The sequence below is a fragment of the Hyperolius riggenbachi genome, chromosome 5 (assembly GCF_040937935.1).
Source record: "Hyperolius riggenbachi isolate aHypRig1 chromosome 5, aHypRig1.pri, whole genome shotgun sequence".
NCBI lineage: Eukaryota > Metazoa > Chordata > Amphibia > Anura > Hyperoliidae > Hyperolius > Hyperolius riggenbachi.
In genome coordinates, this window is record NC_090650.1 from 378659701 (window position 1) to 378680923 (window position 21223).

At 46.4% G+C, this 21223-nt stretch overlaps 1 protein-coding gene across 1 annotated transcript in view; it reads right to left on the minus strand.

Annotated features, from left to right (window-relative positions):
* The window catches only part of WWP1 (WW domain containing E3 ubiquitin protein ligase 1), a 259846-nt gene extending 241012 nt beyond the window's left edge, over positions 1–18834 (minus strand). The window contains exon 1 of the mRNA XM_068237622.1: positions 18712–18834. The gene's annotated coding sequence lies outside the window, so the exon portion shown is untranslated. The remainder of the gene's footprint in view (positions 1–18711) is intronic.
* Positions 18835–21223: the final 2389 nt, after the last annotated feature.

Genomic DNA, 21223 nt, shown 5'->3' on the forward strand with positions numbered 1-21223 from the left:
TGAGAAGTGAAATGAAGTTTATTGGATTAAAGCCCAATCTACACGATACGATTCTTTATACGATTCAATTAAGATTCTATTTACGATCCGATTAAATACAACATGTCCGATCGAGATTCGATTCAATTCAATTAGATTTGTCATTGCAAAACAATGGCAAATCGAATTGAATCAAATCCCGATCGGACATGTTGGATTTAATCGGATCGTAAATAGAATCGTAATCGAATCGTATAAAGAATCGTATCATGTAGATAGGGCTTTACAGAAAGTGCGCAATAATTGTTTAAACAAAATTTGGCAGGTGCATAAATTTGGGCACCACAAGAGAGAAATGAAATCAATATTTATTAGATCCCCTTTTGCAGACCTATTACAGCCTCTAAACACTTCCTGTAGGTTCCAAGGCGAGTCTGGAGTCTGGTTAAAGGTATTTTGGACTATTCGTCTTTACAAAACATCTATAGATCATTCAGGTTTTATGGCTTCTGAGCGTGGACCGCTTTCTGTAACTCACACCACAGATTTTCAATTGTATTCAGGTCTGGGGACTGTGATGGCCATTCCAGAACGTTGTACTGCACGAATGCATTAGTCGATTTAGAGCAGTATTTAGGGTCGTTGTCTTGTTGAAAGATCCAGACCCAGTGCAGCTTCAGCTTACATTTTTTATTGTAACGACGAACGATTTATACAGGAAAATCATGACAATTAACAAGGTTGCCCAAATTTTCACATCCCACTGTATACAAAATCTACAGAGGCTGCAGTCTCACGCATATTACAAAAATGTAATAGTTGCCTAATTAACACATATTGCACCACATGCATAATACTTTTTTTTAATATCCATGTGGTGCAATGTGTGTTAATGCTAAGGCAACTATTACATTTTTGTAACATGCGTGAGACTGCAGCCTCTGTAGATTTTGTATATGTGCCTTGTATTGGGAGACTGCTGGCTCCTGTGATTGAGTAGCGTACATCTATGATTTTTACTCTCCGGTTCTTTTTACTGTTAGATATCTACCATTTTATTACCGCCATGTAGAACTTGACTAGAGCCAGTATGAGGCAGGGTTCACACTTATTGAAATCGCAGTTTTACCGCAATGTGAAAACGCAAGTAATGCTTTCCTATAGGTTCTCTGTTTTCAGGAGCCATCGACAATAAAAAAAAAATACAACTTGCGCTACTTTTCTGCATAACGTGTGCAATTAATCATTGTAATTCACGGGCTACTGTACAAAAAACACCATTTAATCGCAAGTAAAACACAGATATTGTACGGAAAACATTTCTGAGGAATCGTCTGCGATTCCCCCCTTCCACTAACATTATCTCCTCACACAGAACAACTTTGAACCAGAAGGTGGCAACTAATGATACAATCTTGATTGTAAAGTCTTAAGGCTCACATACACGCATGACTTAAGAGTGAACCTCCAGACTAAAAATCTACTCAGCAGCACTGAAAAGGCTTGGTGTTTCTTTCACAGTTTCACAGCATCAGAACTTTGTTTTTCCAACCCAAGCCTCATTTTTAGCTGCACAGAAGCTAAGCTCTGCCCCATCAAAGAAATCTGCCAGGGCATTTTTCCCATGACGCTGTGCAAAGCATGATGGTATTTCTGCCGTTTTGGCGCACATTTGTTTTTTAAATTTTTGAATTTGAGATTTGAAGCCTAGCACACGCAGCTGGGAGGGGTAATCAGGACACAGGACAGTTGGAACTATGCCTTATGCTCCCTGTCACCTCCTTTCAACTAAAATGATGGCTGCCCCCATGAAATCACATTTGCCTGTTCTTTTAAAACAGGGCAGGTAAGGAAGGCGCATGCGCGGAGCCGACCTGGACGGATGCTAGGTTTTTGAGCTCCGTTAGAACACTGCCTGGACGGCCCTAACTAAGCACTTCAGAGCGATAAACTCAGGCTCCAAAAAGTATCCCCGGACGAGGGGGATGTCGCAGAGAAGAAAGAGATCAAAATCTAAACCCAGCTCAAAGGCTACGCAGACTATCTCAGACTTTTTTCAGCAGCGCGCCACGAGGCAAAGCAGCAAGATGGCGGAAAGCGGTTCCTCCCCAGTAGCTGATCGAAGCACCCCAGAACCAGAGGCCTCTCAGACTTCCTCAGAAGGTACGCCGAGCTTACATGCAGACCTCTACGAGTCTATAAAAACTCTTTTCAGGACTGAATTAACTACAGCAGTCACTAGCATAAATGCGCAAATCAGGGACATTGGAACCCGGGTGAATGCTCTAGAGAAAAACCACGACCGCATTGCTGTCGCCTTAGCAGAAGACAAAAAGGTCCAAACAGCCCATGAAGCCCGAATAGCTCAGCTAGAAGAAAAACTGGAAGAGTTTGAAAAATCGAGCTCGCAGGTCAAATTTAAGGATCCGAGGCCTACCAGAGTCCTTTACCGCTCTGAGGGAAGTAGCGGGAAACCTTTTCTCCGACATCTTGCCACAGGCTGAACCGAGTCTTTTCCGTATTGATAGGATCCACAGGGCCCTGGGAAGACCCAGAAATCCTGACCAGCCGCGGGACGTTATCATGAAGCTACACTATTACGAGGCCAAGGAACAGATTGTGCAAGCCGCCAGACAACTTTCGGAACTACCTGGGGTACCAAAATCAGTGCAGCTCTACTCTGATCTAGCCCCGGAAACCCTGCAAAAAAGAAGATCACTCAAGCCAATTGCTCAGGCCTTAAGAAAAGCTGACATAGCTTACCGCTGGGGATTTCCGTGCCGGTTGCTCTTTCAACACAACGGACTTCCGTACGCTATCAAATCGGTAGATGAAGGAAAGTCAGTCTGTGCCAGGTTGAAGTTGGAAGTTGAAACCCCGCCATCACCGGCACGCCCGCTTCCCCCTCGCTTGCCCAGGCCGGAAAGAAGCTGGGAATCGGTCACTGCACATTCCTCGCCTTCATCCTCGCAAGCAGCCTCTCCTGCCAGATAAGTACCCTATGTATTTTCTATGTTTTGAGGCCTCCGAACTGTCCCCACTCACTCACGCCTCCACCTCCCAGGGTTATAGGATCGCTCTCGCCCTCCCGAGGGTCCCCCCTTAACAATGGCAAACATAAAAACTGTGTTCTCCTTACGGTCAGCATTACCCCCAAACGCCTACCAAGCTCTGGCCCTAAGAACTTCCTCTGCCGTGGGCACCTTTCGCCCCTACTCTGAACTCAAAATAAGACTTTAGGGTATCAGGACACTGGCTTGCACCTTGTGGATAAACATTCATCTTCAGAAATTCCTATAAGAGACTTTTACTCATAGTCCCCCTGAGGGCTGGACATACAGTGGCTCCCTTCCCCCATCCAAGGCTCAGTTAAACCGGCAGGAATCATCTAGTCAATATATCCAGACAACGACTATATGAAGACAGCACAATATACGATCCAGATAATGCTCAGATTTGGTCCTTTAACAAGGCAAAGCTAGCAATATTGCAGTCTAAAGTTACTCTATGTTTTGTAAGAAATGGATGTTTGCGAGCTCTCTGGGTCGAGGTACTCCTTGGTGTCGGGTGGATGGTTTTCTGCTGCGTTGGGTGGGGGTCCCTTGGCACCGGAGGGTCACTGTGGGTCCCTCTGATGCCCGGGGTTCCCACCACGCGCGGGGGGGAAGGAATCTTGCTCCCTATGGGAGCACTACGCTATAATATGTGTAGAGACAAAGGGCTCTTTGTGGTATAACACCTGGATGACTATGTATTTTCTCCTCATTAAGAAGCTATGGTAATATACAATGATGCATGTTTTAGTAAACTCCGGGTAGATTAACAAGGTACTTCTTAACAGCCTTCATGGCTCAACATTTTACGGACATTGTGGATATCCACTCTCTCCTAAAAAAAAAAAAAAAAAAAAAATAATGGCTACAGGCCTTGTATAGCTAACTGTGAGGAGGAAGGGGACGTCTGGGGGAGCGGGGTGATGGGGAGGGGATCAGCATACTCTGAAGTTTTACTGATTATCTTATATATAAAAAACAAAGTGTTATGAATAATCTATAAGAATGGGGTAGTTTGGGCAGTGTTCAAGGCTATGCTGCCCCGTAACGAGGTGATATAGATGGAACCCAACTTTTTTGGGATCCTACTATACCCCCTCGAGAAGTCTATGAGCCCCCGGGCTCATCAACTGTTTTGGTTCTTCGTTCTATTTTTAAGGCACATCTGGGGGATCAGGTCCAGGACAATAATCCAGAAAACTAGGGATCCAGGAGACTAATGACTACACATGATAACAAGATCACCTTAAAGACACTCTCTATTAATGTCAGAGGCCTCAACTCTCCAAATAAAAGAAACCAAGTTTTTCAACAGCTACTTAGATACGACCCAGACATAATATGCATGCAAGAGACCCACTTTTCAAAAAAATCCCATCCAAAATATTTTCATGCCAAATATCAACAGTACTTCCTCTCCTATACAAATAAGAAACATAGAGGCACTGCGATCCTTATCAAAAATAATCTCCCATTATCAAACATCAAAACTGAATGCGATGAGCAGGGAAGATATGTAATCCTACATGGAGAACTCTTCTCAAAGCATCTATACCTGATTAATTCATATGCTCCCCCCGAATCGGCATTCCAGTTATTTACGCACCTAAAAACACAACTAGATATAGGACCAAATACGATTTTTCTGTGGTGCGGAGACTTCAACTTCACTTTAATTGATTCGTTAGAAAAATCTAAGCCATCCCCAGATAAGCTTACTAAAAAACAAAGAAAACAATTACGAGTTGCGCTGGAAGACAATTTCCTGGTAGACACATGGAGAGAACTGCATGGGAGCAAAAAGGGCTACATACACTACTCGCAAACCCACAACTCATATGCAAAAATAGACCATATCCTCACCACTTCATCAAACGTCCCAGCGTTACTATTCCTTAGACATATCCCAGTACCATGGTCAGATCATGACATACTCTTCCTCGGCATTGATTTACTAGCAGGTATTAGACCACCTTATACCTGGAGATTAAATGAATCACTATTGGTTGACCAGTCCAATAGAAATACTATTGCTGACCATCTTAGGAAGTACTTCAGGGATAATGTAACAAATGACATATCACCCAGGTCTATCTGGTTAGCCCACAAGGCAACCACGAGGGGACACCTAATAAAACTAGCAACATCTCTTAAAAGGAAAAAAACAAGAAAAGTCAGACAACCTGTTTTACAAACTTCATAGACTTACTTTAGAAAACCAAGCTCACCCTAGCAAACACATAGCATCTCTCATCAAAGATACCCAATTACAACTAAATATCATTCAATCCTCACAGGTTGAGAAGGCACTAAGATGGACAAAGGCACGACAATACAAATACCTGAATAAACCAGACTCCTGGCTAGCAGCCAAATTACGTCACCAGCACAAAATAAATAATATTTATAAAATCAGAGCATCCAATGGGGAAATCACCAGTAACCCTACAAAAATATTCCAAGCATTTAAAAATTTCTTCACAAATCTATACAAAACACCTAACAAAGTGGAGCCCACGGAAATAACCCAGTTCCTCCAGAATTTACAGCTACCCAAGCTAACCAAACAATCAAGCGATTTTTTAAATCGCAAAATTGACGAGGAAGAAGTCTCCGAGGCCATAAAGAAATTGAAGCCCAAAAAAGCCCCTGGGCCTGATGGGTTTAGTGCCACTTATTATAAGAAATTTAGAGATGAGCTAGCTCCGCACCTCACTGCCTTTTATAATGACCTTATAAAGCCGGGGAAAATTTCCTCAGAATTTCTAGATGCCCAGATAAGTATTATCCCAAAACCTAACAAAGATCAAATGGATATTAAAAATTACAGGCCAATCTCACTCCTAAATATTGATTACAAGCTGCTGACAGCAATCTTAGCATCCCGAATAAATACATTCCTACCAGCCCTTGTATCCAAAGATCAAGTAGGCTTCGTGCCAATGCGTCAGGCAGTGGACAATATTCGTAAGAATATTACGCTTATCAATCATGCCAACAGACACAAAACCAAACTAATGCTTCTAACTCTCGACATAGAAAAGGCTTTTGATAGCCTATCATGGCCCTATATGTTTGCAGTGTTGCAGCAAGCAGGAATAAATGGGCGATATGTCCACTGGCTGACGCAATTATACTCACTACCCACAGCTACACTTAAACTACCTGGCTCAGATGGCACTAGAGTCACTATCAACCGAGGTACCAGACAGGGATGCCCGCTCTCCCCTGCCATATTTGCTCTAGCAATGGAGCCTCTCTCAAGAGCTATCAAACAGCACACAGGAATACTTGGCTATAGAGTTAAGGAATACGTCAATAAAATCAGTTTATTTGCTGACGACGTGCTCTTAACACTAACATCACCTGAAAAATCACTCCCCCATTTGCTCCAACTTCTTAAATCATTTGCAGAACTCTCAGGCTTAAGGGTCAACGCCTCTAAGTCAGAAGCTTTGTTCTGCAATACTGACCCCTTAACAGCCAAAAAGATCTCTGATACCTATAAATTCCAGTATAAGGACCACTACTTAAAATACCTGGGAATCAATCTGTCCAACAATACCTCAAAATTATATAAATTAAATTACACCCCATTAATACATACTCTAAAACATGACCTAGAAGCTTGGAAAAAGTACAGTATCTCCTGGTCAGGAAGAATCACGTCTGTCAAGATGACGTTATTGCCTAAGCTGACATATCTATTTAGGGTCTTACCCATACCCCTTAACACACAAGACATATCCTCCCTACAATCTGATATATTGAAATTCATATGGAACGGTAAAAGGGCCAGAATTGCTAAGAAAGTGCTTTGGATTCATAAATCGCAAGGAGGGCTATCTGTTCCTAACATATCTAAATATTATAAAGCATCGCAACTGGCGTTTTTACCCTTCATATATGCGAAAGACCATGCTCCTGCATGGGTAGAGCTAGAAAATGATATACTACAGCCTATGACCTGGAAAGGCCTTCTATGGTCAACAAAATGGAAGCTGGCTCCCCTTAAGAAACTAGCCCCTACGGTTTTTCACACCTTGAATGTTTGGAGAGGGATGAAGATGAGATACAACCTACAATCTCCCACTCCCCCACTATTAGATATTTTCGGAAACCCTGACTTTCAGGCAGGACTAAATCATATAGCCTTTAAGGCATGGAAAGAGGCAAATATCCTCTCTTTACGCGATATTACAATTGATAACAAACTCCCATCATTACAACATCTAAAAAATATCTTCCCTGCAACCCTGAACGAAAATTTTCGCATATCTCAAATCTATCACTTTACCTCATCCTTCTCCATACACAATAAACCAATCACAAACACATGGTTTGAGCAACTATGCTCTAATGACCCCACCAAAAAAGGGGTCCTTTCGCAACTATACTCAATTTTTAATCAGCCCTCTATCTCCTTTCGACATAAATATCAAAAAGACTGGGAAGCTGACCTGGGCGAGACATTAGATGATGAAACTTGGTCTGAATGCATGGAAACTCTCTCCAAAGGAAGCATATATAGCTCAGGTCTTGAGACCTCAATAAAACTACTGCACAGAATCTACATGACACCACAAAAAATCCATACTTTTGATAAAAACAAACCAGACACTTGCTATCGAGGCTGTCCAGACAAAGGTACAATATATCATATCTTTTGGTCTTGTCCCAGGTCGGTTACAATCTGGTCTAAAATACACGCTCTCATTCGAAGTGATCTGGGCATACCAATAGAAAAAGACCCTAAAATATTTCTTTTAGGTTATAAACCACTAGAAATCCAATATGCTTCTCACAAGCTAATACAATTTATAGCACTCGCAGTTAAACTACATATAGCCCATCTATGGCTACAACCAAACCTTAGATATCGACAGGTTCTGGATAGAATAAACTATATAATGCAATGTGAACAACTAAACGCCAGAATAGCGGATTGCCTAGATCGCTTCGAGAGAGTATGGCAGCCATGGTTAGACTCATCCTGTTCCAAAGGGACAGCTCAACTACTACGTCATTGTTGAAGGAAGCATTAATGCAACAGAAAAAAGAATAAATAAAAGAGAGAGATGTCTTAAATATCAAACAGCAACTAAATTAGTCTATGCAAATGCAAGTCCTGAGTCCTGGTCCTCCAATACAACATTCCGACGTCCTGACGGAAGTTGTCTCTGTGCCACTCTGGAGTCCCCCCCCCTTTGTCATCTGAGGGACTCCTGTATATATAGTCTTATGTTCTTATACCGCAAATCAATGCGGAAATTTCCCCTGGGTACTTTACTCTAGGGATTGTTCTACAGCTCCACCTTCTATATGTCTAATGTTCAACTTTTGTTGAGTTACCACCTAAAGCCGCCTTCTAGGTAGATTTCCTGCAATTTTATGGCATACTAGGTTCACTGTTACTAAACTATATGTTGTTTGAAAGAAACTGTTCATGCTGCTTATGCCTGTTACCTGTACCATTGTTTTCAAGCTTTTCTCAATAAAAGTCTTTGAAAGTAAAACAGGGCAGGTAAGAGATTATATTACCCATCTATTTTAAAGAGACTCCGTAACAAAAATTGCATCCTGTTTTTTATCATACTACAAGTTCCAAAAGCTATTCTAATGTGTTGTGGCTTACTGCAGCATTTTATACTATCACTGTCTCTGTAATAAATCAATGTATCTTTCCCCTGTCAGACTTGTCAGCCTGTGTCTGGAAAGCTGCCAAGTTCTTCAGTGTTGTGGTTCTGCTATGAACTCCCCCTTCCAGGCCCCTCTATGCACACTGCCTGTGTATTATTTAGATTAGAGCAGCTTCTCTCTTCTCACTTATCTTTTACAAGCTGGATAAATCGTCCTCTGAGCTGGCTGGGCTTTCACATACTGAGGAATTACAGACAAGGGCAAAGCTGTTTGCAGGAAGAAACGAGCAGCCTGAAACTTCAGTGCATAAGAGATGCAGGGGGAAAGAAACACACAATGATCTCTTGAGATTCAAAAGGAAAGCTGTATACAGCCTGCTTGTGTATGGATGTATTTTCTATGTGTGGACATGCTGTACATCAACCTACTTCCTGTTTTGGTGGCCATTTTGTTTGTTTATAAACAAACTTTTTAAAACTGTGTTTAACCACTTTTAATGCGGCGAGGAGCGGCGAAATTGTGACAGAGGGTAATAGGAGATGTCCCCTAACGCACTGGTATGTTTACTTTTCTGCGATTTTAACAATAGAGATTCTCTTTAATTAGCATAACTAACGTAACTTAAGGTTGCTTACACACAGGGACGTTACAGGCGCACGTTAGTGCGCCTGTAACGTTCCCCCAACGCACAGCAATGTAACTCAAGTGGGCTGTTCACACAGCCCACGTTGCATTACATGTAACGCTGTACGTTGCCCGGAAAGTGCAGCATGCTACGTCGTTAGAGCGGCTATAGCCGCGTTAGACTGTTTGCACATGCGCAGTAGGGGGCGGAGAGGAGGTGGGGAGAGCCAGCTACAGTAGCCGCGCACATGGCTACTTAATATTCACTGCACTGGCGGCCGCTGATTGGCCGGCGGGACCACGTGATGCGGAGTGTCTCGCTCCGCGTCACGTGGTCCCGCCGGCCAATCAGCGCCACTCTGGGAGACTTTATCGGAATAGAGCCGCCTAACGCGGCTCACTCTACCGTCGGCTCTTGCAGCACCATACGTTGTGTTAGGTGCATGTTATGCGACCTTAACGTGGCACCTACTTGGTGTGCAAGTAGCCTAAAGAGACACTGAAGCGAAAAAAAAAATATGATAAAGTGAATTGGTTGTGTACTATGAATAATTACTAGAAGATTAGCAGCAAAGAAAATATTCTCATACTTTTATTTTCAGGTATATAGTGTTTTTTCTAACATTGCATCATTCTATAATATGTGCAGATTACACAACACTCAGCATTCAAAATGAGTCTTTCAGAGCAGTCTGTGAAGTAATGAGCTCTCCTCTAGCAGAGAAAAAGTAAACAGTTCACTTACAGTTGAAATAATAAAAGTCAGATAACAGCCCTCTCCAGACTTATGCTGGATACACACCACGAGTTTCCGCGTCGCACGCGGCCGTCGATACGCGTCGATTCGATTAACTCCGAACGAATTTCGATGATTTTTAGGTCGAATGCCATGTAAAGTATGGCAAATCGATCTAACGATCCATCGAAGCTTGAATCGGACATGTCGGAAATAATTGAATCGAAGCGTATCGACGGCCGCATCGAACGCGGAAACGCATGGTGTGTATCCAGCATTAGTCGGAGAGTTAATGGCTTGTTTGCATAGAGATAACAACTGGAGTTTCTTAAAGGTAGCCATACACTGGTCGATTTGCCATTAGATCGACCAGCTGACAGATCCCTATCTGATCGAATCTGATCAGAGAGGGATCGTATGGCTGCCTTTACTGCAAACAGGTTGTGAATCGGTCTCAGCCTGAAACCGATCACAATCTGTTGAGCTGCTCCTACCGCCTGTCCCCCCCCCCCCCCCCCCCCCGTATACATTACCTAAAGCTGGCTCCGGGTCCTCTTCTCCGCGCTGCACCCCGCACCGCATCCCAGCGTACACTGTGTCACTCCGTGACCAGGAAGTTCAAATAGAGCGCCCTATATCTGACACAGGAAGTTAATGTACGCTGGGATGGAAGCAGGAACAGAGCGGTCCGGTGCAGCGCGGAGAGGATGCCCGGGAGCCAGCGTCAAGTAATGTATACCTGATCGGATCGGCCGCCGCTAGCGACGCGCTCCCTACCCGCGGGCGATCGACGGTATTTTTCCGCACGGCGCGATTGACGGACCGATCCGATTTCGGGAGGAAATCGGATCGGCGGGTGCGTTTAGCGCGAATGATTGGCAGCAGATTCGATCCCAGTGATCGAATCTGCTGTCGAAACGGCCGCAAATCGGGTCAGTGTATGGCCAGCTTAACTCTTCCTGTACTGGAAACAATTAGACTGATGTATCTGATCTTAATGTTTTATTTCTTAGCTGTACTACACATACAAATCATAATATCATAATTTTTTTTCGCTTCAGTGTCTCTTTAATAACAATATGTTTAGGCTGAAGTTACTCTTTAAATCAGCTGAGACAGCTAATAACTACCCCATCAGCCTAGCGATGTCGCCCAAGGAAATCAGTTCCTGATCCACAACAGGCAGCATCAGTTGGGCATGTGTACAAGACTTTACCAAATTATGTAGCAGAAGGGTAAACTGAGGGGACATACTTTGAATAAATACTTCAGGCAACATATAACATAGAAGTGGTAAGATTGTACATTCAAAATTGTATATTAGTGGGTGCCTTGCCTATTCTGCCAAGAAATTCTAGCTTAACTGTCATATATTCAAACCCAGTTGCTGATAACTTCAAGGGTAACAAATTATCATTCCAGTATTTCACTTTCATGGACTGTTCATAAATAACCGTTAATATCATCATAACTGATCAACTATGGAAATGTTGCGGAATAGGAAGCAAGTGGGAATGAGTGGGATAGCAGGATGTGCATTCACAAAGACATAATATGTAACAACCAGACAGCTGAGAAGAGAGGTGAACTGGGGCCAATGCAACTAACAACACGTGTGGCCTTGCTTTGCACAGTTATGCACTGTGATGCTGCCCCAATATCAATAGAGCCAAACTGTAACAATTGAGAATACATGCATCAGTGTGGCATCTCACTGCACAATACAATGTCTGATGTCCTTGGACATCGAATAACATTTGTGGTGCATAGTACTGCACTGCAACACAAGTCCCAGCAGCCCAGACCTGGTGTACCTCTCATCAACCTGCCCTGCAATAGGAAACCAATTCTCACTTTTCTTCGACTTCAGTGTTCTATGAAAACACAGTATGTATAGGGTTAAAGCGGACCTGAACTCAGGACTTCCTCTCTGCTCTAAAAGATACGCAACAGCATAACAACATATTCGTTGTTACAGCTGATACTAATCCTGAAATAAAATCTGCAGTGTGTCTACTTCCCACTTTCATGGAAGCAGCTATAGGGTTTACATCCTGTGTTTAGAAATTAACTGCTCTACCAAGGCAGCCAGCTGACACAGCTGAGAGATCACATTACAGTTGTGATTAGACACAGATGAGGGGGGGATTAGACAAGATAAACTCTCTAAATACATACAGGGTGCACTTCTCTCTATTTTCCTTCTGGCCTTTGCAAGAGTTCAGGTCCACTTTAAAGGGATACTGTAGGGGGGTCGGGGGAAAATGAGCTGAACTTACCCGGGGCTTCTAATGGTCCCCCGCAGACATCCTGTGCCCGCGCAGCCGCTCACCGATGCACCGGCCCCGCCTCCGGTTCACTTCTGGAATTTCTGACTTTAAAGTCAGAAAACCACTGCGCCTGCGTTGCCGTGTCCTCGATCCCGCTGATGTCATCAAGAGTGCACAGCGCAGGCCCAGTATGGTCTGTGTCTGCACAGTACACTCCTGGTGACATCAGCTGGAGCGAGGACACGGCAACGCAGGCGCAGTGGTTTTCTGACTTTAAAGTCTGAAATTCCAGAAGTGAACCGGAGGCGGGGCCGGAGCATCGGTGAGCGGCTGCGCGGGCACAGGATGTCTGCAGGGGACCATTAGAAGCCCCGGGTAAGTTCAGCTCATTTTCCCCCGACCCCCCTACAGTATCCCTTTAAATACTTTTCAAAAAGTGAAGGGGGAGAGGGAGAGAACTCTGATCTGCTGCAGTGCTGGCCACAGAGAAGGTGGGTGGGATGAGATGATTTGTGCAGCCAGGGCACCAAGAAGTTAACAAGCAAGTTGGGTAGCAGACAATGGGAGCCAAATAGTCCAATGTCAGAAAAAGTGTTTCAGGCAGCAGAATATGCAGCAAGTGGCCCAATATAAATGTGCCAACTCATAAAATAAAACTTCATATAGACAGACTTTCACTACCTAAAACTGTCATGTGTGTATATTCTGTACACTAAAGAAAAGTCTTGAATGACAGTGCTCTCTGCGTAGGCATTACAGTCAGCCCTACTCAAGGGAATAACAACTGACCACATGGGAGATTTAGGCCAATTGTTATTATATAGCCTGCAGAGGAAGGCCTCACAAGCCTTTCTTCATTGCACAGTAGAAGTCTATGGCCTCAATTCACTAAGCTTAACTCCTGTCTTTAATAACTCTTCTGAGCTGTTTTACAGTTATCACAATTATATCACCATGGTGATAACTGTAAAACAGCTCAAAAGAGTTATTAAAGACAGGAGTTAAGCTTAGTGAATTGAGGCCTATGTGAACCAGTCCAAATATATGTACACAGCTTGAAATCGAACTGTAATACGTTTTAAAAAAATCCTTCACACAGAACTTAAAGGGAAGGTTCAAGCAAAAAAAAAAAATGAGTTTTACTTACCTGGGGCTTCTACCAGCCCCATGTAGCCATCCTGTGCCCTTGTAGTCACTCACTGCTGCTCCAGTCCCCCGCTGGCAGCTTTCTGACCTCGGAGGTCAGGGCCACATTGCATACATTTTTACGCATTCCAGCTAGTGCAGGAACAAAAATGTACGCGTTGCACCACTAACGCGTAAAAATGTATGCGTTAATGTTCCTGCACTAGCGGAAATGTGTAAAAATGTACGCAATTCGGCCCTGACCTCCGAGGTCAGAAAGCTCCCAGCGGGGGACTGGAGCAGCAGTGAGTGACTACGAGGGCACAGGATGGCTGCATGGGGCTGGTAGAAGCCCCAGGTAAGTGAAACTCATTTTTTTTTTTTGCTTGGACCTTCCCTTTAAGAGTAAAAGGATCAGCCCTAGTCTGAGCACCTTTTTCCAGAAGTGTAAGCATTGCATATTATTTGACCCTGGTCATGCAGGCAGTGGAAAGCAAGCCATGCAGGCAAGAGACAGCGGATGAGCAGAAGGGAGATCACCAAGCAGGCAGGAAATAGTAGACAGGCATAAGAAAGACCACCATACAGAAAGGGGATAGCGGGCAAGCATAGTGGAGACAATTATGCAGCCAGGAGATTGTGGGCAGGTAGAAGGTAAACAGCTCAGCAGGCAGTCTTCAAGACTAAACCGTCAACAGAGAAAGTGTGCAGGCAATGAAACACAGTCTTTAGAAACCATGGAAAGGGAAAGAGATAGTCAGAGATAGTGAGCAGACAGAAAGACATGCAATCAGGGCTAGGCCGTCAGAGATAGTCAGCAGGCAGCGGTAGGTCATCATTGGAGATAGTCAGCAGGCAGCGGTAGGCCGTCAGAGATAGTCAGCAGGCAGCGGTAGGTCATCATTGGAGATAGTCAGCAGGCGGCGGTAGGTCGTCATTGGAGATAGTCAGCAGGCGGCGGTAGGTCATCATTGGAGATAGTCAGCAGGCGGCGGTAGGTCATCATTGGAGATAGTCAGCAGGCAGTGGTAGGGTACATTAGAAATAGCAGGCAGGGGTAAGCCCTCCTTGGGGAAATTCAGTAAGCGGGGATAAGCCGTTCTTAGAGAAAGTCAACAGGCAGGGGTAGGCCTTTATGGGAAGGTCAGCAGGCAGGAGTAAGTAGTCAGAGGTAGTCAGCAGGCAGGGGTAAGAGGTCAGAGGTAGTCAGCAGACAGGTGTAATAGGTCAGAGGTAGTCAGCAGACAAGTGTAATAGGTCAGAGGTAGTCAGCAGACAGGGTAGACTGTCAGAGAAAAACAGGAGGCAGGGTTAGTCCGTCATTAGAGATAGCAGGCAGGGGTAGTGCGTCATTAGAGATAGCAGGCAGGGGTAGTGCGTCATTAGAGATAGCAGGCAGGGGTAGTGCGTCATTAGAGATAGCAGGCAGGGGTAGTGCGTCATTAGAGATAGCAGGCAGGGGTAGTCCGTCATTAGAGATAGCAGGCAGGGGTAGTCCGTCATTAGAGATAGCAGGCAGGGGTAGTGCGTCATTAGAGATAGCAGGCAGGGGTAGTGCGTCATTAGAGATAGCAGGCAGGGGTAGTCCGTCAGAGATAGCAGGCAGGGGTAGTCCGTCATTAAAGATAATCAGTAGGCAGGGGTAAGCCATTATTGGAGAAAGTCAGCAGGCAGGGGTAGACCATCATTAGAGACAGTCAGCAGGCAGGGATAGACCATCATTAAAGACAGTCAGCAGGCAGGGGTAGACCATCATTAAAGACAGTCAGCAGGCAGGGGTAGACCATCATTAAAGACAGTCAGCAGGCAGGGATAGACCATCAGAGACAGTCAGCAGGCAGGGGTAGACCATCAGAGACAGTCAGCAGGCAGGGGTAGGCCATCAGAGACAGTCAGCAGGCAGGGGTAGGCCATCAGAGACAGTCAGCAGGCAGGGGTAGGCCATCAGAGACAGTCAGCAGGCAGGGGTAGACCATCAGAGACAGTCAGCAGGCAGGGGTAGACCATCAGAGACAGTCAGCAGGCAGGGGTAGACCATCAGAGACAGTCAGCAGGCAGGGGTAGACCATCAGAGACAGTCAGCAGGCAGGGGTAGGCCATCAGAGACAGTCAGCAGGCAGGGGTAGACCATCAGAGACAGTCAGCAGGCAGGGGTAGACCATCAGAGACAGTCAGCAGGCAGGGGTAGGCCATCAGAGACAGTCAGCAGGCAGGGGTAGGCCATCAGAGACAGTCAGCAGGCAGGGGTAGGCCATCAGAGACAGTTAGCAGGCAGGGGTAGGCCATCATGCAGGCAGTCATTGAAAAAAGTCAACAGGCAGGGGTAGGCAGTCAAGAGACAGTGAGCAGGCAGAGATAGGCAGTCATAAAAGACAGTGAGCAAGCATTTAGAATCAGTAAGTGTTCAGAGACAGGAAGGAAATAGATTACGCCATCAGACACAGCAAGCAGTGACAGGCAGGCAATCTTTGCAGACAGGATATTGGTCTTCTCTAGGGAACTCAGCAGGAAACCTCATAGAGAACTTCAGCTAATGTTATTGGGTGGACGGCACCCTACTGAACTTCTTGGTCTTCAATAGCTTGTAGTAAACTACGCCAATTGGCTATTTGGCCAATCACAACACTTCATGCGGTAGAGGGTACTTGGAGAATTGTTGCCGATGAGGTTTCCTGCTGGGTCACAGACCGTGAGCAGGCAGAGGCGGGCACTCTTTACAGACAGTAAGAGGGCAGAGGCAGGTGCTCTTTACAGACAGTGAGCAGGCAGAGTCAGGAACTTTTTGGAGGCAGTAAGCAAGCAGAGACAGGCCCTCTTTACACACAGTGAGCAGGCAGACACAGGCACTCTTTGGTGAAAGCAAGCAGTCAGCAGCCAGAAACAAGCAGTCTCTAAAAGCAATCATGCAGGCAGTCATTAGAGACAGTCAGCAGACAGTGACGGGCAGCCATTAGAGACAGTCAGCAGACAGTGACGGGCAGCCCTCAGAGACAGGCAGTCTCTAATGACTGCCTGTCTCTGAGGGCTGCTTGACTGTCTCTAATGACAGTCAGCAGACAGTGACAGGCAGCCCTCAGAGACAGGCAGTCATTAGAGACAGTCAGCAGACAGTGATGGGCAGCCGTCAGAGACAGGCAGTCATTAGAGACAGTCAGCAGACAGTGATGGGCAGCCGTCAGATACAGGCAGTCCTTAGAGACAGTCAGCAGACAGTGATGGGCAGCCGTCAGAGACAGGCAGTCCATAGAGACAGTCAGCAGACAGTGATGGGCAGCCGTCAGAGACAGGCAGTCCATAGAGACAGTCAGCAGACAGTGATGGGCAGCCGTCAGAGACAGTCAGCAGACAGTGATGGGCAGCCGTCAGAGACAGTCAGCAGACAGTGATGGGCAGCCGTCAGAGACAGTCAGCAGACAGTGATGGGCAGCCGTCAGAGACAGTCAGCAGACAGTGATGGGCAGCCGTCAGAGACAGTCAGCAGACAGTGATAGGCAGCCGTCAGAGACAGTCAGCAGACAGTGATGGGCAGCCGTCAGAGACAGGCAGTCATTAGAGACAGTCAGCAGGCAGTGATAGGCAGCCGTCAGAGACAGGCAGTCATTAGAGACAGTCAGCAGGCAGTGATGGGCAGCCGTCAGAGACAGGCAGTCATTAGAGACAGTCAGCAGACAGTGATGGGCAGCCGTCAGAGACAGGCAGTCATTAGAGACAGTCAGCAGACAGTGATGGGCAGCCGTCAGAGACAGGCAGTCATTAGAGACAGTCAGCAGACAGTGATGGGCAGCCGTCAGAGACAGGCAGTCATTAGAGACAGTCAGCAGACAGTGATGGGCAGCCGTCAGAGACAGGCAGTCATTAGAGACAGTCAGCAGACAGTGATGGGCAGCCGTCAGAGACAGGCAGTCATTAGAGACAGTCAGCAGACAGTGATGGGCAGCCGTCAGAGACAGGCAGTCATTAGAGACAGTCAGCAGACAGTGATGGGCAGCCGTCAGAGACAGGCAGTCATTAGAGACAGTCAGCAGACAGTGATGGGCAGCCGTCAGAGACAGGCAGTCATTAGAGACAGTCAGCAGACAGTGATGGGCAGCCGTCAGAGACAGGCAGTCATTAGAGACAGTCAGCAGACAGTGATGGGCAGCCGTCAGAGACAGGCAGTCATTAGAGACAGTCAGCAGACAGTGATGGGCAGCCGTCAGAGACAGGCAGTCATTAGAGACAATCAGCAGACAGTGATGGGCAGCCGTCAGAGACAGGCAGTCATTAGAGACAGTCAGCAGACAGTGATGGGCAGCCGTCAGAGACAGGCAGTCATTAGAGACAGTCAGCAGACAGTGATGGGCAGCCGTCAGAGACAGGCAGTCATTAGAGACAGTCAGCAGACAGTGATGGGCAGCCGTCAGAGACAGGCAGTCATTAGAGACAGTCAGCAGACAGTGATGGGCAGCCGTCAGAGACAGGCAGTCATTAGAGACAGTCAGCAGACAGTGATGGGCAGCCGTCAGAGACAGGCAGTCATTAGAGACAGTCAGCAGACAGTGATGGGCAGCCGTCAGAGACAGGCAGTCATTAGAGACAGTCAGCAGACAGTGATGGGCAGCCGTCAGAGACAGGCAGTCATTAGAGACAGTCAGCAGACAGTGATGGGCAGCCGTCAGAGACAGGCAGTCATTAGAGACAGTCAGCAGACAGCGATGGGCAGCCGTCAGAGACAGGCAGTCATTAGAGACAGTCAGCAGACAGCGATGGGCAGCCGTCAGAGACAGGCAGTCATTAGAGACAGTCAGCAGACAGCGATGGGCAGACGTCAGAGACAGGCAGTCATTAGAGACAGTCAGCAGACAGCGATGGGCAGACGTCAGAGACAGGCAGTCATTAGAGACAGTCAGCAGACAGTGATGGGCAGCCGTCAGAGACAGGCAGTCATTAGAGACAGTCAGCAGACAGTGATGGGCAGCCGTCAGAGACAGGCAGTCATTAGGGACAGTCAGCAGGCAGTGATAGGCAGTCTTCAGAGACAGCAGCAGTAAATAGGCAGTCATTAGAGACAGCAGGCAGTCTTCAGAGACAGCAGCAGTAAATAGGCAGTCATTAGATTGTGGCAAGCAGACAGACAGGCAATCATAAGGGGCAGCCAGAAATAGGCAGTGATTAGAAGCAGCCATGCAGGCAGCTGTGTGGAGGGTGCGGGGAGAGACACACAGGGGGCTGCTCTGTGCAGTGAGGCGGCACTGCTATGTATACACCACCAATGGCACATTCACCCATACAGCATTGCACGTACCGGGCGGATGTCCCGTCCTCGGCCTCCCCTGCCCGGCCGCTTCTCCTCCCCAGTCACCGTCCGCCTCACACTCTCCAAGCGATCAGCACCTCTGCGGCCATCGTACGGCTCCACCCCCGACCCCGCCTCCCACACATCATCCAGCGACCGGCCCACCTGACGTCACCGCCCCGCTCACCAGCAAGAGCGCCTGCGATGGGAGCAGGGCGGGGCTAGCGTGAGTGACGTCCCCTGACTGCAAGTTCCTGTGCGATGATTGGTTGCCCCGTACTGGGCGGCAACCAGCGGCTTCATAGCAGGAGGAGTGAGCGGGGCGGATTGGCTTATTATTGCCTGCGAGTCACGTCATGCGTTTGCGTTGTGCGGCTATTATACTAGTTCCCATCTCTGTACACAATTCCAGCTATACCATTCTCAGTCTCACTAGCGCCCATCTCTGTACACAATTCCAGCTATACCATTCTCAGTCTCACTAGCGACTGTTGTGTGCATCTTGCATCTGAGACCAGCTCGCTGCAGGGATTACTACGCATAGGGAACTTCGGTCTCGGGCTAAAAGCATATAAACTGTCCGTATAAAGTCCATAGCAGGCCCGTTGTTGTTTCAGTTTGGTGCATTATTAAAGCAAACCTGAGACAAATTAAATGAAAGCCTTTACTCTTACCTGGGGCTTCCTCCAGCCCCCTTCAAGCTGTTGGGCTTCCTTGCCATCTCTTCAGGCTGATTCCCCCACTGGCAATTCCGCTATATTCTGTTTCGCGGTGCGCCCCTGTCACATTCCTGTGCCCGGAAGCTTTCTGCGCCTGTGCAGTAGTACAGGTAAGTATAAATGCTTCTATTTAATTTGTCTCAGGTATACTTTAAGGTCCACTATCGCGAAAAAAGTAAGCAGATAAAATCTGACAGAACTGATATAATTTGCGCCAGTCCATCTCCTCGTGGGATTCTTGGGGTTTTCTTTGTTTTCGGCCCAGTTCACATTAGTGTCTGCCAATGGAACCGGCCGTACGGTTCCGTGGTCCGTTTCGGCAGGACCCAATTTTCCGGACCGGTTTGCTCAGCAGACACAGGTTTTGCAGCTACATAGTAACAAATAGAAAATTGACAGTTTACAGCACACTGGCTGTAAAAACTGTCAGTTTTTCCTGATCCTGATGGCCGGATCCTTACGGCCGGCTCCGCAGAAAAACGCTAATGTGAACCGGGCTGATCAACAGCATTGAACAGCAGTTTAACTGCCAAAATAGTAAGACACCAGCCAGCCTCCCTACTCACTTGCACACTATTTTATCAGTTAGACTTTCCAACTGCTGTTCAAGAAATGCTGTTGAAAACAAAGAAAAACTGAGAATCCCCCATGAGGAGATGGACCAGTCCAAAATCTGTCGGTTCTGTCAGATTGTAACTGCCTACTTTTTTCACAATAGCGATCCTTTAAGGTTCACTTTAAACTGATAAGTGCTAGCAGTGGCGTAGCTAAGGAGCTATGGGCCCCGGTGCAAGTTTTACATGGGGCCCCTACAAGCACTCTATACATAACAATTGATACGGCACAACAAAACCTGCCAAGGATTTCCACAGTGTCAGAGGTGCAAGTAGGGGATGGGAAGCAGGTTGTTAATGATTACTACTATTTTAAGCATCTATAGAAGTGATTATTATCAACACAGGGCCAATAAAGAGCGAATATTTTGCTTGAAGGAGGGCCCCTTGGGGCCCCTATGGCCTAAGGGCCCCGATGCGGTCGCTACCTCTGCAACCCCTATTGCTACGCCCCTGGGTGCTAGCCTAGTTTAGGGGACTCAGCAGGAAACCTCATAAGCAACAGTTCACTAACCACAGCACCCTCTACGGCGCAAAGCGTTGCGGTTGACTAAAGAGTGTGGGCGTAGTTTACTAAAACCGATGTGAAACCTAAAAGTTCAAGAGGATGCTGTCCACCCAATCATGTTGGCAGAATTAGCACCGTTAAAAAGTGGGCAGCTAAATTGGAAGCTTGAAAAGATCTGCAGCTAAAACAATCCATGCCATTCACTGATGAGGGGCAAACAAAAAAAATCTCTGTGGTGGCACTCTTTTTACCCTGATGGCTCTGACGTCCTTTCCAACTGATACCGTCACATTACCCAGGAAGAGTGGTTTTTGTTAATGTCTCTCAGAACTCATGCAGTCCAAAGAAAGAAACACCTATAAAAGATACCAGTGAAACAAATCCCTGACGCACAATAAGTAGTGAGGCTGCAAATACATGCAGGACAAATTTAACGTTTTTCAGCTGTGTAGTTACTGCTGTTAAATCTCTAAACCTCCTGCAGGCTCCCTTTTTTTTTTTTTTTTGCAAGGAGTGCACTGAAGAATGAACCATCAGTTTAGGTTCTGTGCTACTGTCTTGTGGTGAGTTGCTGCAGGTAATGTCTAATCGCTGAACATTTGAAAGGTGCTGCACTACTGACTCCCCCAGCTCTTCCTTTATCCGCAGCACCAAATATAATTGCCTATTTTCAGTTTCGC